The sequence below is a fragment of the Marmota marmota genome, unplaced genomic scaffold (assembly GCF_001458135.2).
Source record: "Marmota marmota marmota unplaced genomic scaffold, marMar, whole genome shotgun sequence".
NCBI lineage: Eukaryota > Metazoa > Chordata > Mammalia > Rodentia > Sciuridae > Marmota > Marmota marmota.
Window position 1 is genome coordinate 17,354,931 of NW_025999900.1, and position 24,144 is coordinate 17,379,074.

The 24,144-nt window shown below is 31.4% G+C and overlaps 1 pseudogene; it reads left to right on the plus strand.

Annotated features, from left to right (window-relative positions):
- Positions 1–19,579: 19,579 nt before the first annotated feature.
- Positions 19,580–19,729, plus strand: LOC125615462 (annotated as a pseudogene).
- Positions 19,730–24,144: the final 4,415 nt, after the last annotated feature.

A 24,144-nucleotide genomic window follows, 5' to 3' on the forward strand; every position in this document is an offset into this window, starting at 1 on the left:
AAGTATTATTGTGTTGTGAATTATTTGGATTTTCATATTGTTATTCTTGTTTGATACATAGAGGTTTCATTGTTTGGGACATAAATATTTATGATTCTTATTTCCTGTTATTGTATAATTCCTTCAAGTAGTATTAAATGACCTTCTTTGTCTTCTGATGAAATTTGGCTTGGAGTTCATTTTATCTCATATGGGAACTAAAACACCAGCTTTTTTATGAGATCCTTGTGAAGGATATATTTTTTCCCATCTTTTCACCTTCATTCTGTGGATGTTTTTGCCTATGAGTTGAGTCTCTTGGAGACAGCATATTCTTTTTTTTTTTTTTTTTTAAATTCAATCTGCTTGTCTGTGTCTTTTGATTGATGAATTTAAATTAAGATCCAAGGTTAATATTGAGATATAGTTCTTATTCACTTTTATTTTGATTTATTTCTAAATTTTAATTTGACTTATTTTCCTCTTTGATTTACTATTCTTCTAGTGTAGTTTCTTCCTCTGATGGTTTTCATTTTTATTTTTCATTTTTGCTTTTTGAAATAGTTTATCTATAGTATGTTTTGTAGTACAGGGTTTCAAGTTATGAATTCTTTTAACTTTGGTTTATCATGGGATGTTTTTATTTCATTTTCATTTCTGATGCTTAATTTTGCTGTGTATAGTGTTCTTTGTTTGCATCTGTTTTCTTTTGATGCTTGGAATACATTAATGTAAGATGTTTTTGCTTTTAAGAGCTGGCTTGATAGATCAGTTGAGATCCAGATTAGTTTACTTACAAATATGACCAGTCATTTTTCCTCTAAAAGCTTTTTAAAATTCTATATTTATTCTGTATGTTAGGCCATTTTCGTAATAATATGTCTTTGAGAGTATCTGTTGTAATTTTGTGTATTTGGATTCATCTTTGACCCCTGGATTTTATTTTCCATTTCATTTTTAAGGCTTGAGAAATTTTTTTCATATTATTTTATTTAAAAGATTGTGCATTACCCAGGGCTGGAGTTGTAGCTCAGTGGTAGAGCACTTGCTTCACATACATGAGGCACTGGGTTCTATCCTCAGCCCTACATAAAAATAAATAAATAATGATATTGGGTCCATCTACAACTAAAAAAAAAATAAAAAATAAAAAAGATTATGCATTCTTTAGTTTATATTTCATAGCCTTTACCTATCCCAATGAATCTTAAATTTTGCCTTTTGATGTTACCACATATTTCTTAAAATTTTTGTTCAAGGTTTGTTAACGTCTTTTCTCCATGGTCAAGCTTATTTTTAAGATTATATACTTTGTCTTTATTGCCTGAAACTCTGTCTTCCACATGGTCTAGTCTGCTGGTGATGCTTTCCATGAATTTTTAATTTGCATTTTCATTTCTTCATTTCAAGGATTTCCACTTGATTATTTCTCAGAATATCTATTCTTTATTGTAGTGATCTATCAGCTCATCTATTTTCTCTCTGATTTCATTTCTTACATGTATTTTACCTTGGAAATCCATTTAATTATGAACTTTCTAATCTCCTTCTCTGACATTTCCTCAACAGCAGTGTCAATAACTTCTGTTATTGAAGTATTTTTTTTTTTATTTGTGTGTCTACCCATTAATCAGTATCAATCTGAAGCAGGAGATTTTATACCCTATGATTTTACAGTGTCCCTAAATGTTTCTATTGTGTCACAGTTTAAGAGGAGACTAATAAGAGCAACAAATATAAACAATATACAGCATTAAGCTAAATATTTAGTTCCTATTATGACATTTATAATATTAATTGGCACAATTAACAACAATGGTATGATAAGCAATTGCCAATAGTAGAAACAGTATATTTGTAAGAGAGTTTGCTATTTCAAAAGATGAACAGGGTGAATAAAGAAAAGATGTACAATGCCATGATTATGAGGGAGGAGGAGAGAAAGTAGAAATAAAAAATTTAAGGAAAAGTGAAAGATAGAATAATAGAATTTGGCTGTTAGCAAAAGAACAAAGAGAAATCGAATCAAGAAAAATAGCCAAAGGAATAACAATACAAACAAACCCCAAATATACTATAAAAACCCTAGTTTTGATAAATAGCTACCTTCAAAATGCTAGAAATGAGGAAAGAGAAACAAATGTGTATATGTGTAAATATCCATGATTCATTCAGTACAAAATTGAGAGAGAGAAAAGAAAGCCAATTCTTTACCCCCTCAGCAATCCACAAATCCAAGCCATCCCATTCCCAGACTCAGTCCCCAAGTGCACAGTCACTCTCACTGCCCAATCTGTCCTTGCCTGCCTCACTTGGTCCTATGAGCCTCCAAACTCGATATGTGGGAGGATCCTGGAATCTCTTGAGTCTCAATGACATATATTCCCCTGGGTAAAAGACTTTCTGCATCTGATTTTCTCCTGGTGTCCTAGGTACTCTCTGAGTCATGTGGTATAAGACCTTAAGGTCTGGTTTCAGACCCTGCTCAGGTATTCCAGGTCTGTGCTCATGAACTTGTTCCCACAGTTAATGGCCACCATACCTCTGTTGGGAATACCGCTCTAGCCTTGTTTTCCTCTGGACAACCAGGAGACAGATGAAGTCTTTCCTGTACCATGAAATAGTATAGCACACTCCCTAGATCAGTACAACAGTGACCTTGATCTCTGATTTTGTTTGTACCAAGGTACTCCATGGTGCCAAATAGAATGCAGATTCTTAGGCCTCCTCCTTACTTTGCCCAAGGTGAATCAGCTCTGGCAGCACTGGAACCAGCAGTGAGCTTTCTTCTTTTATTTCATTGTATCCCACCTTCGAGTCCCCAAGTTTTTGTGAGAGTCCTGTATTTAATCCCTGTATAAACCCTGTTTTATCCATCTCACTGAGAAGCTTTTTATCTACTTTCTAGTTCTCATGACATAGAGCAGTCTTTTACCCCACCATCTTCCTTGTCTCAGCAGCAAAATTCTTAATGAATGAATGACAATATTACAGTGCATTTTCATAATTGCAAATGTATTCTCATTCATATATTAATCTGCTAAATTTATTTCTGAGAAATTAAACAACCTATACCTGCATATATATACAACATGCTAATTTTGAAATGTATTTATTGCATCATTGTTTTATAAGGCAAATTGGAAAAAAGAACCTAAATCAATAATAATAGAAAATGTTTGTAAAGTTATAATTCATTAATGCAATAAAGTCAGTTGGATTGGAAATGACATTATTTCTCTATTGAAAGGGATGGTGCCTAATGAATGACACACAGTGGGAAACATCAACAATAAAATATGTAACATAATACCTATTTTGTAAGAAAGTAACAGTATAATATTTGTATCAATCAGTACAGATGTAGGATGTTTCCAGAAGCTGAAAACCTTGAGTGGTCACCACTAGGAAAATTTAATAGGTGTTAATTAAAGAGGATGAATACATTCACTACTCTTTTATAAATTTTGATTTTTTTAAATCAGGAAAACATACTAATTCAAAGAATAAATGCAATTAAATATGATTTTCTTTCTAAAAATCATAGTCTATTTATCTGAAAATAAGTATTAATTTTAGATATATAATTGAAATGTATAAATATAGCAGATACTAAACTAGTCTGAGAAATAATTTTCATGAGACCCATAGTTAATTGTAATACATAAGAATTATAGATTACATCCTCATAAATTCAAAATAGAGCCATATTATTAGTAAATAATATGCAGAATTTTGTAATGCATACAGTTATATTAAAATATAATGAAATTATATACTTATACATATATTTCTTCTGGGATTATAAATGGAATATCATGCAATTCTACAGTTCCATCTGGGCTCAGAACTAACAGAAGTTATTCTTAATTTTGAAAACTATTTATCATGTGCATCCAGTGAAATATGACTACCTTTATCTTAGTACTAAAGTCCCATTCAATGTTTTGTTTTTCAGAACAACTTGCCTTAGGTTGCCTTAGGTTATAACAGTTTAATGGAATAGTTAAACATTTTAACCACCTACTTGAACTTACAAATTAGAGACTTTAAATATCCCACATGGGATTTTTCTCTCTTTGCCCTCAGAATAAATTTAGATTAATAGTGATTATAGTGAATTACCATTCTAAGATGAGAGTAGGAAGTCCACTAAAATATTTAACAGTCTACACCTGAAGGGTTAGATGGTAGTTGAAGACTATTCTCAATCTGCAACTTGAACATATAACATACACAAATTAAATTTTATTAGTGCTGTTAAAATCAAATACGCAATTTCCACATTTCTAATAGAACAATCACAATTTTTATGAGTTGTTATTCCTTTTTTATTGATATTTCTCAATAGTAAGCATTTTGTGTATATCACAAGACATCTGTCCTGTTGAGTTCCTCTCTTGGTTATCCTTCAAATTCTATCTTCTCAGCACAGCTTTCCCATAAACCTTTGGTCAACAGTGCATTTCTCCATTTAACCTACTCCTGCTTGACTCTTGTTTATTATTATTGTCAGACCTTATATTTTCCTTTATGTCATCTTTATAATTTCTTTCACCATACTAAAATAGATCCTCAATATGATCAGGAGTGGTCTGTCCTATTCACCGATTTATGCTTAGTTCTGAAACACCATCTAGCACATACTGGACATTCAAATAGATTTATTAAATCAAACGACAAGGAATTAAATCTGGAGTTGATGTTTAGAGTTTATTAGCCTTTCTTCAGAGATATGAGCTATCAATGTGTCTTGATACATTTTAAATTGTGTGAAGCCTCTCTTATGTTTGACCTGTATCACTGGTGCAAATTCTATTTGTAATTATAGAGGTAAGTCTCTCAGCTTGCTAATTAGAATGTCTGGAGAGATAAAATAGGGTTTAAAAAGTAGGAAACAAGTAAGGATTCTCATTCTTGCACTGTCTTTCATTTTAACTTTTATTCTAATAGGTACATAATGGAATTATATTGTGGTGTTTATTTCCTTTTTCCTATTGACAGATATTTTCAAATGTGTATTTGTCATATTTTAAAATTTGTTTTAATTAGTTATACATGACAGTAGAATGCACTTATATACTTTGATGTATCATACATGGATGGAATATAATTTCTCATTTTTCTGAGTATATATATATATTGTAGAATCACATTGGTCATACAGTCACATACATACATACAGTAATAATGTCTGTTTCATTCTACTATTTTTCTTAACCGTACATTCCCTGCCTTCCCCTCCTTTCATTTCCCTTTATCTAATCTAAGGTAACATTACTTTTTTGTTATATTTATATTTGATATTATGCAGGTTCAAATATATTGTCCATTTTAAAGCCTTATTTTTGTTATAATTTATGTGTATATAATTCATTTAAATTGAACTCATATCAATTCTATAAACACATGGAAGTACATATTTTTATATATAACATATGATCAGAAACTAAAAATGTGGCATATATTTACTTAAAATTGAATATGAGGATGTGTAGATTTGGTATTGTAGTATAAGCTTAATATTACACCTTTTAAAAAACATTTTCCTATAAATTATACTATAATACTAATTATATACTATAACTTTTAAGACATTATAATAATTATTATGTATCTTATTGAAGCCTGGTACCATTGAGCATCAACTTTTTATACAATTGAATATATAATGTTGTAATGTTGGTAATCTCTCTTATAAGTTCTGACAACTTACCTGCTTATATATTGTTTTAATTACAATATAAAATAAGACAAAAACAAACAATACAAAAAAAAAGCTAGGACAAGTAGAAAACAATACTAAGATGGAAATATATACCTAACCATATCAATGTTTATATTAACTATAAGTAGCCTAACAACCACATCAAAAAGAATACTGTTTTACAGATTAGGTTCAAAAAGATCAAGAAACAACTATCTGCATCTTAAAAAACATTAAATACAAAGAAAAATTGATGGTAAATAAAAGGATGAGAAAACATAACTTCTTAATATTAAACAAAATATGTAATCTGGTAATGTTAAAAAAGGTATTTGAAGGGTCTATATTAATATTAAAATAACTAATTTCAAAGCAAAGAATCTCATGAGGAATGAAGACCATGATTTCTTTATTATAATGTTGTCATGTAAGAGGACTTAGCAATGTGCTTTAGTCAGCTTTTTCATGGCTGTGACCAAAAAGATCTGTCAAGACAATTAGAGGAGGAGAGGTTTATCTAGGGCTCATGTTTTCATAGGTCTCAGTTCATATACATCTGGCTCCATTCTTAAGGGCCTGAAATGAGGCAGAACATCATGGCTGTCACTCATAGGGACAGAATATACACTCCAACTCAGCTTCCCATTGATCCACCTCCTTCAGCTATACCCTACCTGCCTACAGTTAATGATTATGTTGAGGACCTCATAACCTAAACATTTCACCTCTAAGCTTTCTTACATCATCTCACACATAGCTTTGGGGGGATAACACATATCTGAACCATAACACGATCTTAAATATATATGGAAATAACACAGAGCATTTATCTACTTATCTATGTAGCAAAGCTCATAGAATTGTGAATTACAAAAATTAGACACATGCACAATTTTTTCTTTCTTTCTTTCTTAGCAGCAAAGAGGTGTTTATTGCAAGCTAGCTTGGTCCTCTGTGCACACAGCAACTGGTGATGCTGAGAGGCCTCGAGCCCAGGGTTTGCAGCAGTTTTATACACTCCTTGGGGAAGGCAGTGACTTCACAAACATCATATCATCTCTTAGCAAATCATCACACACCACGGGAAAATCATATAACAACTCTAAAACATGATTAGCACATTCACTGGTGGAAACAAGTTGGGTAAGAGTGATTGGTTAGTACGGGGGATTCCTTTGAACTCACTGATTTAAGCCACAAGGGGAGTACATGCTGAACTACATTGTTTCCCAACATGTTATCAACCACCATAAACTACTGGGAGGGTAACCTGGCATCCCAGGTATTTTCCCTGTCTCATGCTGCTTGGTGGTTGCTAGGGAGTTGCTATGGGTCCTCACCTAGCCTGACTGATTCAGGGACACCTGGCACAGCAGATCTCTCCTGTTATTTGTAGATAAACAACTCAGCAGGGTGGGTATGTGCCTAGGAGTGCTCTGCACAATTTTAAAGAGGATACTTCCTTTTTATCAATTATAATAATGAACAGTCAATAAGGACACTGGAGTACATTTTGTAACATCTTTATATCATCTGCTTTTCTCTTCATTGTAGTCACATTTTCCCCTAATTACTTGAACATTTTCCCTGTTGACAATAATTACATCAACTTCCATTTCCAGATTTTCAGAGAAATATTTTTTTCTCTAGGTTATAAGGCATAACTTCCTGCTTCTTTATGACTAATATATTTGACAGGTTGTAAACATTTTAAATTTTGTATTGTTGATACTGAGATTTTATTACAATTTATTGAAATAGCATGTAATCTAAGTTAATTTGAAGCTACAGGATTCTTTCCAGTCTTATTTATAAACATTGCTTAGTGTACATCTAGAGAAACTTTGAGGTTAAATTTAGCTGTCCTACTAAAGGGATACCTCTGGATTGCTTTACCTTATGCCCTACGCTTTACAGCATCATTCCATCTAACTTGTACCAACACAAACTTATCTCTCTAAGAGCTCTATAATATAGGTTCACAGTAATTCTTTCCTGAGTATTATTACTTTACCATCATGCTCAAATCACTATTCAGCTAAAGAATCTAGTATACCTCTCTTTAGATTTAAGAGCACCTCCTCCTTAATCTCCCACCTCTCCAATTATCTGCTAGCTAAATTGTTGCTCTTCTGAAAATATCTTCCATAAAGTAGATACTTGGAATCATAGAATTTATCATCTTTTAGTCCATTTTCTTCAGTTTTACAGGCCTTTGTTACCTGTTTTTGAATTCAGGTATTGATGGCTGAATATATTTTTCTTGTTTCTATAGTTGTTTAGAATAGAAGTATAAATCTATTACTATTCTCCATCGTGGCCTGAATGAAAAATTCCTAATTCGTTCTCTTACACATTTTCATTATTGAACATAGCAGGTTTTTATCATCTAGAATTGTTGATAATATTTGAATTAAATATGAATTTTTGAAGAACAAGTGAATAGCATCTTAATTATTGGATATAGTTTTTCCATAATATCTGGATATGTTCATGTATATTAATGGGTGATATTATACAAATCTTAAGTCTGTGATACAGGTTTTGTCATGAATTTCACCATTGTTGATGTAGCAAACTAAAATACAATTTTATTTCTTTTAAAACAGTTAAAATGGTTTTAATTTGAAATGTCCTCAAAGACCATATAGTAAAGTATTTTTTGCCATCTTGTAGTGCTATTGGGGAGATAGTGCAACCTTTAGGAAGTGGGACCTGGTGGAAGGAAGTGAAGTCATTATGGAAGTGCCCTTAAGGATGTATCGAGACTCTGACCTCTCCATCTTTCTCTTTTTATTGTTTCCTGGCTTCCATGAAGTGAGCAGCCACCTCTTGTGCACATTCTCCACTTTGAGGTCAGCGTCACTATGGGAACAAAAGCAATGAAGTCAACTGACCATGAACTGAAACCTATGAAATCATGAGTCAAAATAAACTTTTCTTTTTTATAAATTGTTTATCTCAGAAATTTCATCACAGTGATGGAAATTTAACTACCACACACATGTAATTGGAAAATTGTTTTAGAAAATATAACTCAATATTTTTATAAGCTACCAAGTGTATGATGTTTTTATTATACCATCTTAAGGTATGCTCTGTGGTCTTTACCAAAATAAGCAAAAATCCAGGAATATTTGTAGTTTTATCCCCCAGTGTAAAAACTTAGAAATAACCAAGATATCTTCAGGAAGTGAAGTAAATAAATTATATCTCCATACAATGTACTGTTATTCTATAATAAAAAGAATGAGTTATAAAGTCACCAAAAAACATAGATGAAGCTTAAGTTTATATTGCTAAGTGAAAGAAATCTCCTGGGAAGGTTTTCTATTCTATGAGTCCCAACAAATGATAATCTAAAAATATGGAACATAATGAAGACAGTATAAAAGTCACTAGTGACCAGTAGTTAAGGGCTAGGTAGAAAGAATAGGTTGAGCATAAGCAATATTTTAAGATTGTGAAACTACTCTTTATGTGATACTATAATAATGCCAAGAACTTGTTTATGCTTGTGAAAAGTCTATTCAATTTATCATTTCTCAAATATAAACATGCTTAGTTTACTAGTTATAACATCCATGTAGAGAATTAATACATTTTTGCTACAGATTAGCATTGTGAAAGTGGAATTAAAACTCATGAAGAAAACTCAAATGTAAACAAAATTATGACCATGGTTAACTCTGGTGTAGGAGAGGGATGGTTTCCAGAAAGGGGCAAAAAGAATGCTTCAAATACACTCATCTTCTGTTTCTTATGTTGCTTATGTTGAGTACTCAGAGTAACATATTTTAAACAACTCTACCATGCACGTTTTACAATATTTACTTAGTCATTCAAGATAGTCTTCTCTTTTTTTTAATAAACATCATTTAAATTTTCACAGTTCGATTTATAGTGTATAAACTTTATCTTTTCTCTTATTAATTAAACTCTACATGAAATATTTTAAAATATAAAATCTATTCTGTCACAGATTTTACAAATATTTTTACTCAATATTTCACAATGTTTTTTAACTTACATACTGGTATTTATTGACATTCAAAATTTTGAATATCTAGTCAAATTTATTTAATTTTTTTTTATGTGGTCTGAATTTTTTCTATGAATTAGAAATGACTTTTCATTCTACATTCATTAATAGTGAAACTTTATACCTCACTATTTTACCCAAATAATAGATTCTTCTAGACGTTTATGAAAAATGAAGGAGGACTTTCAACACACACACACACACACACAAATACACAAACACATTGCAGTATTTCCCACTGGTTGGTAATGTTTCAGTGGCATCAACTACAATATAAAAGACATCCTTTACTCATTAACATTATCATAAACTGAAATCTTGACTACACACCAATTTTTGGAATTTCATTATTTAACTTTTATTTAATATTATTTGTTATTCAAAATTCAAAAGTCATACTCAGATTTATGGCATAGTTTACCATCTGTTAGAACTAGACACATGTCTGTCTTTCAAGATATTTCCCTAATATTTTGTTAGTTTCCAAAGCAATACCATTTTAAGTAGAAATATTCATTGCACACTTCTGTGTGCTCAGAGTTTGTTGGTTGGTCTTTCCAATCATTATTGAAAAGTCAAGCTCTCATCCTTGGGCCTCATTTTAGTCCCAAGGTCCAGGAGATCTATGCTACAACCAAGATTGCAGTGACCTGCTCTAGTTTCTATCAAATTCAATGAACATTACTTGAATTTTTATTAAATTACATATTTTAAAAGTTTAAATAAACATGTAAATGAGTGGAACAATATTTAAAAGCATCATCTTCAGTGTAATTTGATCAGTTCTGTTAACATTTTATTTCAAAAAATATTTTTCAAACTTTTCCTCTGAGAAATCTGAGCACAGTCCAAGATGAATTCATGAAGGTATCAATACCTAAAAATAAGTAGAATGAAATTATTCAGAACTATAACATGCTTATTTCAGGGTAATCTCAAATTCTAAAAGATATTTTAATTTAATAGTGTTATCTCAATATCCATTAAGCAAATGTGACATCACTTCAATGGGTTTTTCCTAATTTATGTTTAATCATTGTTTTTCTCTATCTTCCTGTTAGAGTATTACTATTTTTCATTTTTTTCTAAAATACTGACAAAAAATGTAGACATAAAAACAATGAAAATGAGTACTTATATTTTTAAGCAAGGGTATATCTTCATGAGGGGTTGCTATAATTCAATGCTATTCATAAATATCTCCTGGGATGGATATTTCAAAATTCTCCCTTACTATCTCTTGTTCGTCTGACAACTCAAGTTCTTATACTTTGGGAATTGGTAAGGGTAAAAAAAAAAAAAAGCTGAATTCATTCCATGCCTAGACTTTTAAAATGACAGAGTTGATTCCTTGGTAAAGCTGCAGCTTCCAGTTAGGTGAATTAGTTGCCGGAAAAATGACAGAGATGGTCCAATCATAAGCTAAGAGCAAGTAGCAATAATCTAAGGAATTTACTGGTTCTCCATTTGAAGCAATAGAAAAATTACTAATACCTGCTGGTTTTAAAGCTAATGCCATCTTAGTTTTCTACTCTAATTGCAGAAAGTCTGAGTCATATTATTTAGTAAAACAAGGTGATTAAATTTGAATCAGGTAAGTTATGTTAGGTATTCTGTAAACAAAAAATAGAAATACATACAAGGGACAACGTCAAAATAAAGCCAGTGTTAAAAGTTAATTTTTCAATCATTCAATCAAAATTGAAATGCATCTATACTGATCTGCGATCTATTTGGCAAAAGTTAAATGTTATTGGAAATAATTACCAATTTGTCTAATGTGTGACATTTGTACTCAAAATAAATAAGAATACCAAATAAGTCACTTGGATAAATACGTTCTCTCTCTCTCTCTCTCTCTCTCTCTCTCTCTGTGTGTGTGTGTGTGTGTGTGTAATTCAGAAAGAAACCAATGCAGACTATATGCATCATGTATTTTGATTGTATGATCATGTAAATGTGAAGAAAACAAAATAATTAGATGAGAGGCAAAGTTTAGAACTAACCAGACAAGTTAAGCACATTGAGAAAATAAAAACACAATTATGAGGTTTAAAACAGGTAGCAATAAGATAGCAGTGTTTAAGAGCACATTTTGTTCTCTTTTTAGCCTTTTTCATGTATTCTTGGATATACACAAAATGTACTCACATGCAGATATACATTTAAACACAAAAAAATACAAATTTCTGGCAAAACTGTATTAACCACAAATCATCACAATAACAAAACAGTATTCCACAATATTATGATCGCAAAGCCACCTAGATTATACAGCAATGATATCTTCATATATTCAGGATTAGTATCATGATTATAAGCTCCTCCAGAGTTTCCCTCTCTATCAGTGAGTTTATATGTCTCCTGAGTTCCTGTTGGGTTAGCCATTAGAGAATCATAGCACAGGACTGATGGGTTTTAGAAGAAGAAGGTCAAAGTTGGTAGTCCCCTACTTACCACTTTGCAATCCTGCCTAGTGATTGCTATAGCTCTGCACAAAAGGTCATTGCTTCTCCCAGTGTGGCTAATTCTACCAAATGTTTTTTTTTCTTTGGGGCTCTAATCTTCTTCTTCCCTTCTATCTTTTCACAAATGCAATGATACTAACTTCAAGTTCAAGCACTATTATGATTCTGTTATAAACCATCCAAACTTTTGAAATTATTTTTTGCAAATAAACTCTTTGAAAGTTTCCAATTTGTGTGTGCCATTTCTTTCCCACTGGACTCTGTCTCAATGAGATAAAGATATTCATTTCCAGATTTTGACCAAATGCAAACAGTGGGAAAGGCAAAATTTCTCATATAGAAAATATACCTGAATATGTACATAAGCAGCTGCAAATTGTGTCATTTTATGTAAATAGTAACTTTACCAGGAAGAAGGGGAGATGCGGAGAAGGAACATGATGTCAACTATCATTATGGTGATCATCTAATTAGAATATTCTCTAGATCTTCCTGATTCTCAAGCTTTGTTTTCACTATAATTTAGAACCCACTGAGAAAATTGTAAGAGTCCCAGGCCTTGTCCATAAAAGTTTTGATTTAGCAGAGTAGGAACAGTTCATGAAACTGAATTTAAATATCACGCCAGGTGATCCTACTGCAGGTATTTTAGGGACCAGAATTTGAAATACATACATTGGCATAAATCAAAAGGTTTTTTTTCTTAAAAGAAAAAAAAAACAAATAAAAAAGTAAGAGATAAAATAACAATGTAAACCTCATAACTATTATAAATGGCAATATTTTTCTAAAGAGCTGGTTGAGCATTTTTGCTAAACAATTACTGCCTTTTTTATAGACTGATTGAAATAAAATATGGTTCCAGAATAGGTTTCTAAAGAAGGATTCAGTTTTATGGACAAAATACTTGTGATTTCATGTATGACAGACGTTTTTTCCTATAATTATGAGAAGGAAGTACTATAGATCAAGACACAATGGATTTAAAGATGCACCATAAATGTGTTTTCTGTGATTATGTCAAATAAGATTTGGGGAAAAAAGTAATTTGAAGATTAGTCTTAAAACCAATATTAAGTTATTTTACAATACCCCTAAATGTCTCACAATTGTAAATTTACAATATTTATAATGAAAAAAAATTATAAAAACATAATGTGATTATATTTTTAACAGAATTTATTTCTTTCTAATATAACAAAAGAAAGTAAAATGATTTTTGGTTTCTCAAAATTATTTCCATAATTTTCAAAATATTTAAGTAATAGTACATCTGATTAATATTTCTCAAAATCCAGTCTTCCCCTTATACCTTGGCAAAGTTTTCTCTGTCAGTACACCACCCATGCTAATATTTATGCGATAATTTTTCTATTAATGGTTTTTAAATCAATTCAATTTTCTTTCTTTTCGATTTTCTCCAAAGAATAATGTATTAAGTCATTGATCTCATATTCTCATTGTTTTAATAAGCCTTAAATATAAAATTATTTGTCAAATAAATGACTCTTTAATATGACATGAAATAATTTTGCATGGCATCAATGTTACATGTATTATAGTTTCCCAGATGTTAATATGTCAGCATACTGTTTTTAGATTGAGTTCTAACTATGGAGAATTACTTTTACAACATTTTAAAGTAAGAAATAGTAAAATAAAACCCTTGACTAAATATCATAGAGATGCATATCACAAATCTTCCTTCATATTGTGTTTTTTTTTTTAATTTAAGTTTTAGAAAATGTATTAGAGTTGTCTACCAAAGTCATGACTAATGAAAAGCAAATCACAGAATGAAATATATATATATCAATGCAGACCAGGACTGGAACTCCCTTCTTATTGTCCACTGAATATATCTCAGTATATGATTTGATATATTCTGTCACATCATATTTCTGTTCCATTTTACACATAATGTGACCATGGAAAAGATTGTTGAACATTTGTATTATTCCCTGATCAAATTCCCTAGTACATCTTGAAAATAAAGATTGTTCTTTATCTACATACTTCTATTTAATTAAAATCATAAAACTGCAGACCAAAGTGTTTCGGAGAAACAACTTTTAACAGTCTTCTTTCCAGAGAAATTATAAGCAGAACAAAAACTTTATTTGTGAAATATATCTAGATGTTACATGGAAAATATCCTTTCCATCTATAAAATAGAATTTTCTTTAAAGTTGAATAGCTCTATAAGACTTTACCCCAAATAGAATTTGTTATTCATAGATTGATTGCTTTAGTACCTGTCTTTATTATTGTTATTATTAATAGGAGCTAAATTTTACTGAATGCTCATTGCGTGTGAGTATGCACTTATATTTTACATTTCACTAGAACTTAATGGTTACCTATGATGTCGGTATTATAAACACTATTTTCAATACCTCACAATTTGCATATGTTCAAAAGTATTTTAGTTATGAAGTTAGAATTTTCATTCATATCTGACAATATCTTTCAGCAAAATAAGTTAGAAGTACAGATTTTGAAGTATTTAAAAATTAAGTTGTATATTACATTAAAATGCTCTCTTTTCCCATGAAGAATTTAAAAGCATCTAAATAAAATGTTTACATAATGTTTCTAATGTAGACATAATCAGAACCATTTATCTTAAAAAAGGCTTCAATTATCCACCAGCTTAAAACTGAATAGATTTTTAGTTTCTTATCTGTCTATAGTAATCCTCTTCCTTCCTCAAATAATTAATTACATGCTCATCTTCAGCAGGAGGGCAAAAAACCTAGCAAAAATGTTTTTACAGATAATAACAGGAGTTTTCTCCTTATCAAATCAAATCAAATTTATCTTCAATAAACTTGGTTTCCTGAGTGTGACACTGATCACCGAGATGTTGAGAGTATATAACATTTTGTCCATGCTCAGAATATAAATTTTCATTATAAACTTTAGGAAATGCATTTATGCCTCAAAAATAATAATTGCATGTAAGAGGTATTTCAGGTAAAATTTCTAAAGGTACATAAAATATAGGAGTAAAGGACATCTAATGATTTGAAATATCGCAAATTAAGCTGAAATGAGTCAAATCCTTGGAGTACCAGTTGCCAAATACTGAATAATTCCTACCAGCACTTAGAAATTCTAATTTAAGAATATCTACAGACTGTGCTACATTTCTTGCCAGCAGGAGGATTCAGCCAGAAGACTAGGCCATATTGTGAACAGTACATCCTCATTAAGGCCAGACACTAGATGGAAATTTCTCTTCAATTTTACACCTAATTACTGAAAATTTTTAGAGAATTTTTTTTTTACATATTTGGGCAAACATACTAGATCTGCTAACTAACATATATTTTATAGCCAAAATATATTTGAAAATTCAGTATTATTTTAGTCTCCATTTATACTTTCATATGAAATATAAAATTAAAATATGGTGAATTCTGTTATTAAGATATTAAGTACAATAAAAATCAGTTTTAGGGAGTCATTATAGCTCAGTGATAGAGCACTTGCCTGGCATAACTTCCTTTGTTTGCTTCTCAAAACTGAAAAACAAACAAACTAACTTAAAAAAAAAAGCAGTATACTTATTTAATAAAAATTTAAAATAATACTAAGTCAGTGTTAAACTTTTTACCTGTATTTATGATCATGCAATACATGTAATAGTCTTGACACTTAGAAACTACTAGTGAGCTCAGAACCAAATGTGCTTCCCAATTTCTGTACAATATGTTTTGCTTCACATGTAAAACAATCTAGTAGACAAATCTCACTTCTCCACAAAAATATCCTCTGACCTTATATTTCTACCTTTTAGTACACCCATTCTTGAATTACATGAATATCAGATGATTCATATTATTTGCAGAGAGAATCAATATTAGAGGTATAAAATAAATTGTTGAAGACTACATATATAGGGTTTCATATATTTATTTTTGTTTTGTTCATTCCATGTCCAGGTATTTGTGGCTAAAGAGATTTTTATCAAGTGACTGGGCAGTTTTTATCTTAATTTCAACTATTTTTGTCCTACTCTAACAGAAACTAATTTTTTTAAAGAACATGATAGAGTCACAATATTTTAAGTTTATATGACCATATCCAAAAAACAGAGACAATGCCTGCTAGGTTTTAAATAATGAATATTAAAACTATTTTAGGTACTAATTCTCCTTTACCTGAAAATAGAATATCTTTATGACTAAAATCAAAATGTCGACTGAGAACATTATATTGAAATGCTGAGAAAACACAATAGATTGTGTACCTTCTCCTCAGAAGGCAAGGACAGAATTCTTTTGATTTATTACCATGGAAACTGACACCAGAGAAGTCCCCTCGTGGTAAGGTGAGACTTAGAAGTAGTTTTAAGTCACAGAGAGATATTGTCAGAAGGGTGGATGTATCAATATATTTAGGGTAGCCTAAGGGATGAGGGATGAAGTATAATGAAATTAACTCATACAATCAGTTCAGGAATCAAAAGTCAATGGAATAAAATAATGATGTCAAGATGTGGGTACTTTTTATAATGGACTAAAAGCATACTTTCAGTGAGGCTTGACTGTTGTAGATTCCCCTTAGAATAGAATAAAATGTGCACTACTCTAAGATCACAAGGCTTCATGCAACCTGGCACTATAACTCCCAAATGTTTTCTACCATTGCCTTCACAGCTCACCACATTCCATTCTTGTAGGTTCCAGCCCTGCTTCCTGGCCAATGGATTGTCAATGTACACTGCCTAGAAACTTATGGCCCAGATCTTCATACTGTTAATGTTTACTTGTTACTCAGATTTTTACTTAAACTCCATGTCCCTTTAAAGTGGCTTCCTGGTTATCACACACAAATCGTAGAACTGCCCAGATTCAAGGACACAACATTATAGATTATATCAGTGAATCCTACAATGCTCAAAGGTGATCTTTAAAAAAATTCTCACTTTTTATAATCTGTTTCTCCTATAAAGTGTAGATAAACAGGAAAGTTGCCTAATATTTCAGCATCTTAAAAACATCTGACATTAAGTAGGCAAAAATATTCATTCCCTATGTATATTCATATTAGTCAATTTTTATCAAATGTTTCTGGAGAAACAAACCATACCTAGATCTCACTGGATTACACATAAGAGTTATTTCTTCTTTGTGTTTTATGTTTTTCTGTGTCAGTTACAAAGCCCTATTCTAGGACTCAAGATGAAAGGACTAGTCCAGATGGGTCACATTATTATTGAGACTGAGTAAACAAGAATGGAAAGAGGAAGAAATAACACAAAGTATGTCATGTATACTTGCATTTTGTTGTCAAGGTTGACTTCAATAAGAAAGTATAACAATGGTCAGAAATGTATAATCCTGGTAGCACCCTAGTACAGGCTGCTTCCTGTGACATGTAATACACACTAGAGTATGCTGTACCTGCCTCTCTGTACCTACAAGAAAGACTAGATAACTATAAAGAATAATGCAATCTATCATAACATTAAAATTGATAGAGAACAAGTACCATAAAAAGCCATAGAGCACATTATTTAAATGTGCAACTACACTCATCCCCCACTCTCATAAGTACAATTAACATGCTCAGCTAAATAACATTGAAAACTTCTTCTAAATATATGTATTTCATTAATTTAGGATATTGATTTTGAGATAACACTGTTATTTTTCTGTAACCCTAAGGAAGGAAAAAAAAACAATATGTACACAGAATATTAAGAAGCATTTAGCAAATAGGTTAAAATGAGACTAGTGCATGGATATTAAAATCCATAAAAGATGACAGTAAACTTTTAGATATTAATTATTCAAACTGAAGATACTTCTCTGCAAACTGTGTGTCTTTCTTTGACCTAATAAAAATTAACTAAGCAAACTAATAGGAGCATATTTAATCTACTTACTTTCACATTTTCATAGTCACTTGATTTTGATTCATAAATGATTGTTCCTATTTCTAAAAAACTATCTACTTTTCACTTGGGCTGACCAACATATCCTTTCATTTGAGAAAAACCCTGGGAGCTAGATAGTAACTACTGTTATTATTATTAATCGGGATTGTCAGCAACAAGCAATGCTTCTTTGGAAATGAGCACCGACCTGCCTGTTTCTCAGTTTTACATCCTGTAGAGTAACAGAACTGAAATAGTTCTGAACTTTGCAAGTAAGCTCAATGGAGTCTTTAGATTTGCTTGATGCTCTTCAATAAAGGGATGTGAACATGAAGCAAGTGGGGACAAAAATTTTCCTTTATCTGGCCTATGGATTTTCTATACATGCTGCCTAGAAATTTATGGCCCAAATCTTCATATTGTTAATTTTTGGTTGTTATTTAGATTTTCACTCAAACTCTATGTCTTTTAACGTGTCTTCCTGATCATCATGTTCATGTCCTGGAGCTACCCAGTTCCAGGGATACACTATTCTGTATTTTCAGTGATGCCTATATTCTAAAATAACATTTTTTTAATTTCAATTTTTTACTTGTTTATACTTTGTTTTTCTTATAAAATATAAGCTTCATGCCTATGTAATAATATCCACTATTCAAGAACTGAATTCACAAATTAATAGTGCTGCCTTATAAACTTTGTTCTCAGACAATGTTAACCTTGTCAGTATACTTTATTGATAACAGAGTGCTTAATGATTTCCACACAGTCTCCAGGAGACCTGCAAGAACTCTCTGCCAATGGCAGGGGTCACATGACAATATTTGTCCTATGTGACCAGAGACTATAGGAAGCTTGGGCTTATCCTCCATTTTCACTCCCTGATTCCATGGTGTTTCTCACACAGTATAATATGTCTGACCCAAAAAAGAAAGCTATTTTGGGTGCTCTGTGCAGAGGAAGAATGATAGGAGATTGCATTTAGCTTCTTTGAATTCCTGCTGCGAGGCAGGATTTGAACGTGATTATGACTCTTCCTTTAACATGGTTGATATATGGTACAATTTGCAATAGTCAAATGCAAAAATAATTAAATGCATGTAAATAATACTATGTATAAACAAAGTGAAATATAAAGTTTCAGATGTTTAATAGGAGATATTTTTTGTCCTGATTGTCCTGGAAAGAATTGCTTAGTAACTGGCATTTTCAGCTTGGGAATTTGAAAAATTTGCATTTTCTTTATTTCAATTTTTGAAATAAAATATAATATAGGTAATATAGGTGAATAGTATGCTTGTAGTAAAGTGCAAGGAAAGTCTGGGCATGAAAGAAATGGGTACTATTTTTTGTTTTGTTTTGTTTTGTTGTTTTGTTTACTTTTTTTTCTGCCAAAGACCTTTTCCTTTTCATTTCTGACTTCAGTTCATATGCTATTGTAATATTTACCTGCCCTCTTTCAAAAGATCAACAGGTAATTAAATGTCTACTATTATATACTTACCTGGCAGGGGACAGATCAAGATCACAAAGGTGGTTTTCACATGTGAGGCACTCTGGATATGCTGACCCCTACGATTTCCCCAAATGTGGGAAACTCAACTGCATAAGTTGTGGTTGTGGGAGACTGCATTGACATTTTTTAATGTCTACTTTTAGGAAGTTTATATTATTAGACTGAGGAGGCACAAAATCATAGAATAAATAATTACATATGGTATTTTAAGAAGAAATTAAATTGTGTAGTATATTCAAGAGTGCCCAAATGAGGCTTGTGTCTTTTAGCCAAGAAAGATAAGAAGGCTTTTCTGAGGATACAGAATTTGTTTTGAGAAAAAGTAAAGGCAAAACATATACTGAAAGAATGCCAATGCAATATTGATGAACTAGAAGAAAAATTGTGTAAAAGCACATTGAGGAAGTAGGTGGAGTCCTGAGTTAGGGAAAAAGAGTGAGAACTTATTTTAAGTAATATGATACATTTTGGAAAGACCACAGGTAATAATAATAGTCTAAATTAGATGTTAATGTCCCTCCTAGGGATGTGAAGTGTAGGTGAGCAAGAATGGAAATGAGAGAACCTGCTAGAAACTTTGCTGCTATCAATGATGCAAACAATGAAGAGTTACTTAATTATGAGGAATGATCGGAACAGGTCATCTTTGAAAAGCATTTTCATTAAAAAATTCATCAAAATAATACAATATTGCATTTTGTTCTCTATATTGCAAAAGCTGGTTATACTTACTGGTAGAGGAGGTGGGGAAAGAGACACACAGTCAATGCTAGCAAATGACCTTATTTTATAAATTTTATTATAAGAACATGGGTATTAATTATTTCAATGAAAGAATAGAATTTAACTTAGCTTTGATATTAAGAATAATTTTCATTTTACCATATAGTATTTCTATAGCTATATCATCATTTTATTGATTAGAAATACAATATTTTCTTGGTTTATCTTGATATCTATGGAGAAATGACATTTTTAAATGACAATTTTATATTTTTTATTTTGTCTTTTATTATAAAATATTGTTGCATACAAATAATAATAAATGTTCTAATAAAGTGATCTTTTGTTTAAAAGCACATAAGATATAATGTTCTTATATTTGATAGAATTAAATAGATTAATATCAAAATTTGGGTAGCAGTAGTCACAGTACTACTACAGAGATTGGCAGGGGATCATTTTGAAGTGAGCATAGTAAGTAACCTGTAAATAAATCTGTTGTTCTTAGACTGATGTCTAATGAAAACATTAAGTTCTGTGAAAAATGTGAAAAGGAATGATTCCATATTTTAAAGAAATCTAAGACATTTTCTGCAATGGGTAAAATACTACAGGATTTGTGTGATTAGCATTTTTCTGACTGTCCAAAAACAGAACACAAACCAAACTAAAATGAAGATAAGCCTATTAATTTTCAAACACATAAAATTGTGTTTTATGATATTCCAAACACTTCTAAATCTTTAGCACTAAGACATGAACACATGCTTTGAAACAGCAAATCGTGTGTTTTCATCAATCACAATTATAAACTTTATGAAAAATTACACCATCTAACTAGAATTTTATTACTGTTTGGAAATGAAATGCCACAGTTTCTGCTAAAACAGTGTTCAGGAGGCTGGATTAAAACTGGTAATTCTTGGAAATGTGTAATAAAAAAATGTCCATCCAAACTTGAAAATCCATAACATATTTTGCTGCCTTTTTACATGAGCTTTTCTTCTCTGCTCAGTCAGAATGTAAAGAGAGCTTGCCACTTTGCAAAGAACCATTATCCGATTTCTGCAGCAAGCACAGTTAGGATGGTGATTCTTTATAGGTCAAATAACGCTTCCAAGCAGTGGATATTTATAGCGTTCTACTTTCCTGGGGAAATGCTGACATTGCAATACTATGTTTAACTTGAGAGCTCAGATAACAGATTGGGATGATAACATTAGTTCCAGCTTTTACATCTCACCTTTCTTCTTTCTAGTTCATTTTTGTGAAATATTCTATCTACCTACTTGCACAAATGCCATGTCTATCAATTCAAGGAAATTATTGTCCCCTGTTTCTTTTCTCAACCTGGAACATGCATCTCAACTTGAGAGAAACAAAATGAAAATAAATTGTGTGGGAATATTTTTCTAAGCAAGCTGATAAAAATGCATACTATTCCTGTTTGAGAGAATCTTTCTCAAGAATCTCTGAAAAAAATAATGCATGCAAGCATATGCTCACGTGAGTTCACACATACCAAACATTGACCATAATATACAGACTGTGTAGCACAAATATTTCAGCAATGCATGGAGTTCACTTGTGCCTAAAAGAATTCTGTTACTGAGTTGAATAGAAATAGCTTGGCTAAATATATTTGAGAATATGTGTAGACTAGGCATTTGTAGTTTCTTTAGTTTTTTTTTTTTTCCTGAAGTAATATGCTATACTGCCATATTATGATTAACTGAAACAAAACAAATAATAATGACCCTTCTGTAATTCTCTGGATTTTAGCATCCTTTTGGGAGTCTCACTCTCCTGAGATATACCATAAAACTGAAGCCAAATTCTGTCTGTAATTTTATACTGGGAAAAAAAATCTAAACATTTCTGAGGTCAAATAAATTCAATCTCTTTATGCAAAATTTCATAAGACAATACAAATATAAAAATAAGATAGTTTTTGAAGATAAAGTGAATGCTAAAAGAATGGATAAATTTATAGTGATGGGTTCAGCAACAATCTTAAATCAATCTGAGTTGCATTACAAAAATTTACTAAATAATTTATTATGAAAGTGTGTAAGAGCAAATCATTAGAATAGACATAATCACATGTCACTATTCAAAATTCTTTCCTACATATTTTGTAGGTTTAACAACAGTTTTTTTATGACATGGAAAAGAAAATTGTTTGACAGTTGGTGAATCTCTCTTTCATTCAATAGGTTTCATACTTATTATATTAGTATCAATTTGTATGAATACATGACTCAAGGGTCAACTCCTCATAAGAATCATATAGAAGTTTATATTTTAAATTTCTAAAGAGCTGTGTTACATCTTAGTCAAGTGCATAACAAGCAATTCAAATACATACAATTATGTTACAATTATTAAAATTACATAAATAACCCTAAAAGCTATGTTTCTACACTCCAGTAATGCTGGCTTGCATCATGAAAAATACATCAACAATATCTTGTAGAACTGAGTAAGGACTGTATATTAAGTTTTTAGGGTGATATTTATTCAGTAGTTCAATATTAAACTAATGTTCCAACACTTAATATTTAAGTATAGACTTGTAACTAATAAAATAGTTTTTATTTCTAAAATTAACTAATGTTTTGTTGAGGAAATATTGTGAGATGTAACATTATTTTCAGTTCATAAGGATCTATGCTAAAACCAATCACAACATGTCTTAAAGCAGTAATCACACTTGATAGGAAAGAGATAAAATAAATAAAAAATTTGGATTCTTTCATAAATTAATTCTATTTCATGATTTTATTAAAATTTTCTAAGTCTTTATAAAATTCAAGCTTAAAGTTCAATAAAATATGCTTATGCAAACAGAAGAATAGCTAACTTTCAAAAGGAAACATTGCACGTCATTGCACAATATGCAGACTATCTGGAATATTCATTCACTGATGGATGGAATCCAAAATTGTACTATATTTCTAGGAAACAATTTGGCTATTTCTTATAAAATTTAATTTATACTTACCATATGATCCACTAGTTCAATTAAATTCAAATAAAAACATATTCACACAATAATTTCTGTGCCAATATTCATAGAAACATTCATTGTAAGAACCCCAGTATTTGGGGGGGGGGCTTAGTCAAGATGGCAGAATACAGGAGGTGGCTTACCCAGCTGCTTCATAGCCTGAAACCAAGAAAACCATAGCCACATTCTCAGTAAGGTGGGTGAATTTTAAAAAAGGGTGACTTTACTGGGAATTAATACAGGACATTCAAAGCAGATTGGAACTCGGGAAGATGGATATAATAAAATAAGGGAGAAATTTCCCATGCCACCACCACTTCCCCACTGTTGTCAGTCAGAGCACTGCATCCCTCAAACAAAGTGGAGGGATAAAGGAATTAAAGGAACCCACATTTTTAGGAGGCCTGTGGTATGTCTGGGTACAGAGAGATAAGATATGAAAGACAATGCCCAAATAACCTGAAAGGTTTGATGCACAATATCTTCTTGTGGGAAGGAGGCCACATCTCTCCCAGCTGCCTGGGGAGGACAGAGGAAAGAGCCATTTTGCAGCTGTGCCACAGGGACTAACAACTGTGGTATTCAATTCCTGGCAATCCCCAGCTGGCCCAAAATATAGGCCCGGAAACCCACACTGCACAACATAGAAGGTGCCCAAGTTACCAGGAGAAAATCAGAGTCAGAGAGAGGTTTACACAGGGGAATTGGCATAGAAACCCATCCAGTTCCTCCTTCCCCCTTGAGTCCTGTGGCTCACAGGACAGGCTGGAAGAGACAAGCCAGGCCAGGAATTTGAATGGGTGTGTGTGTGA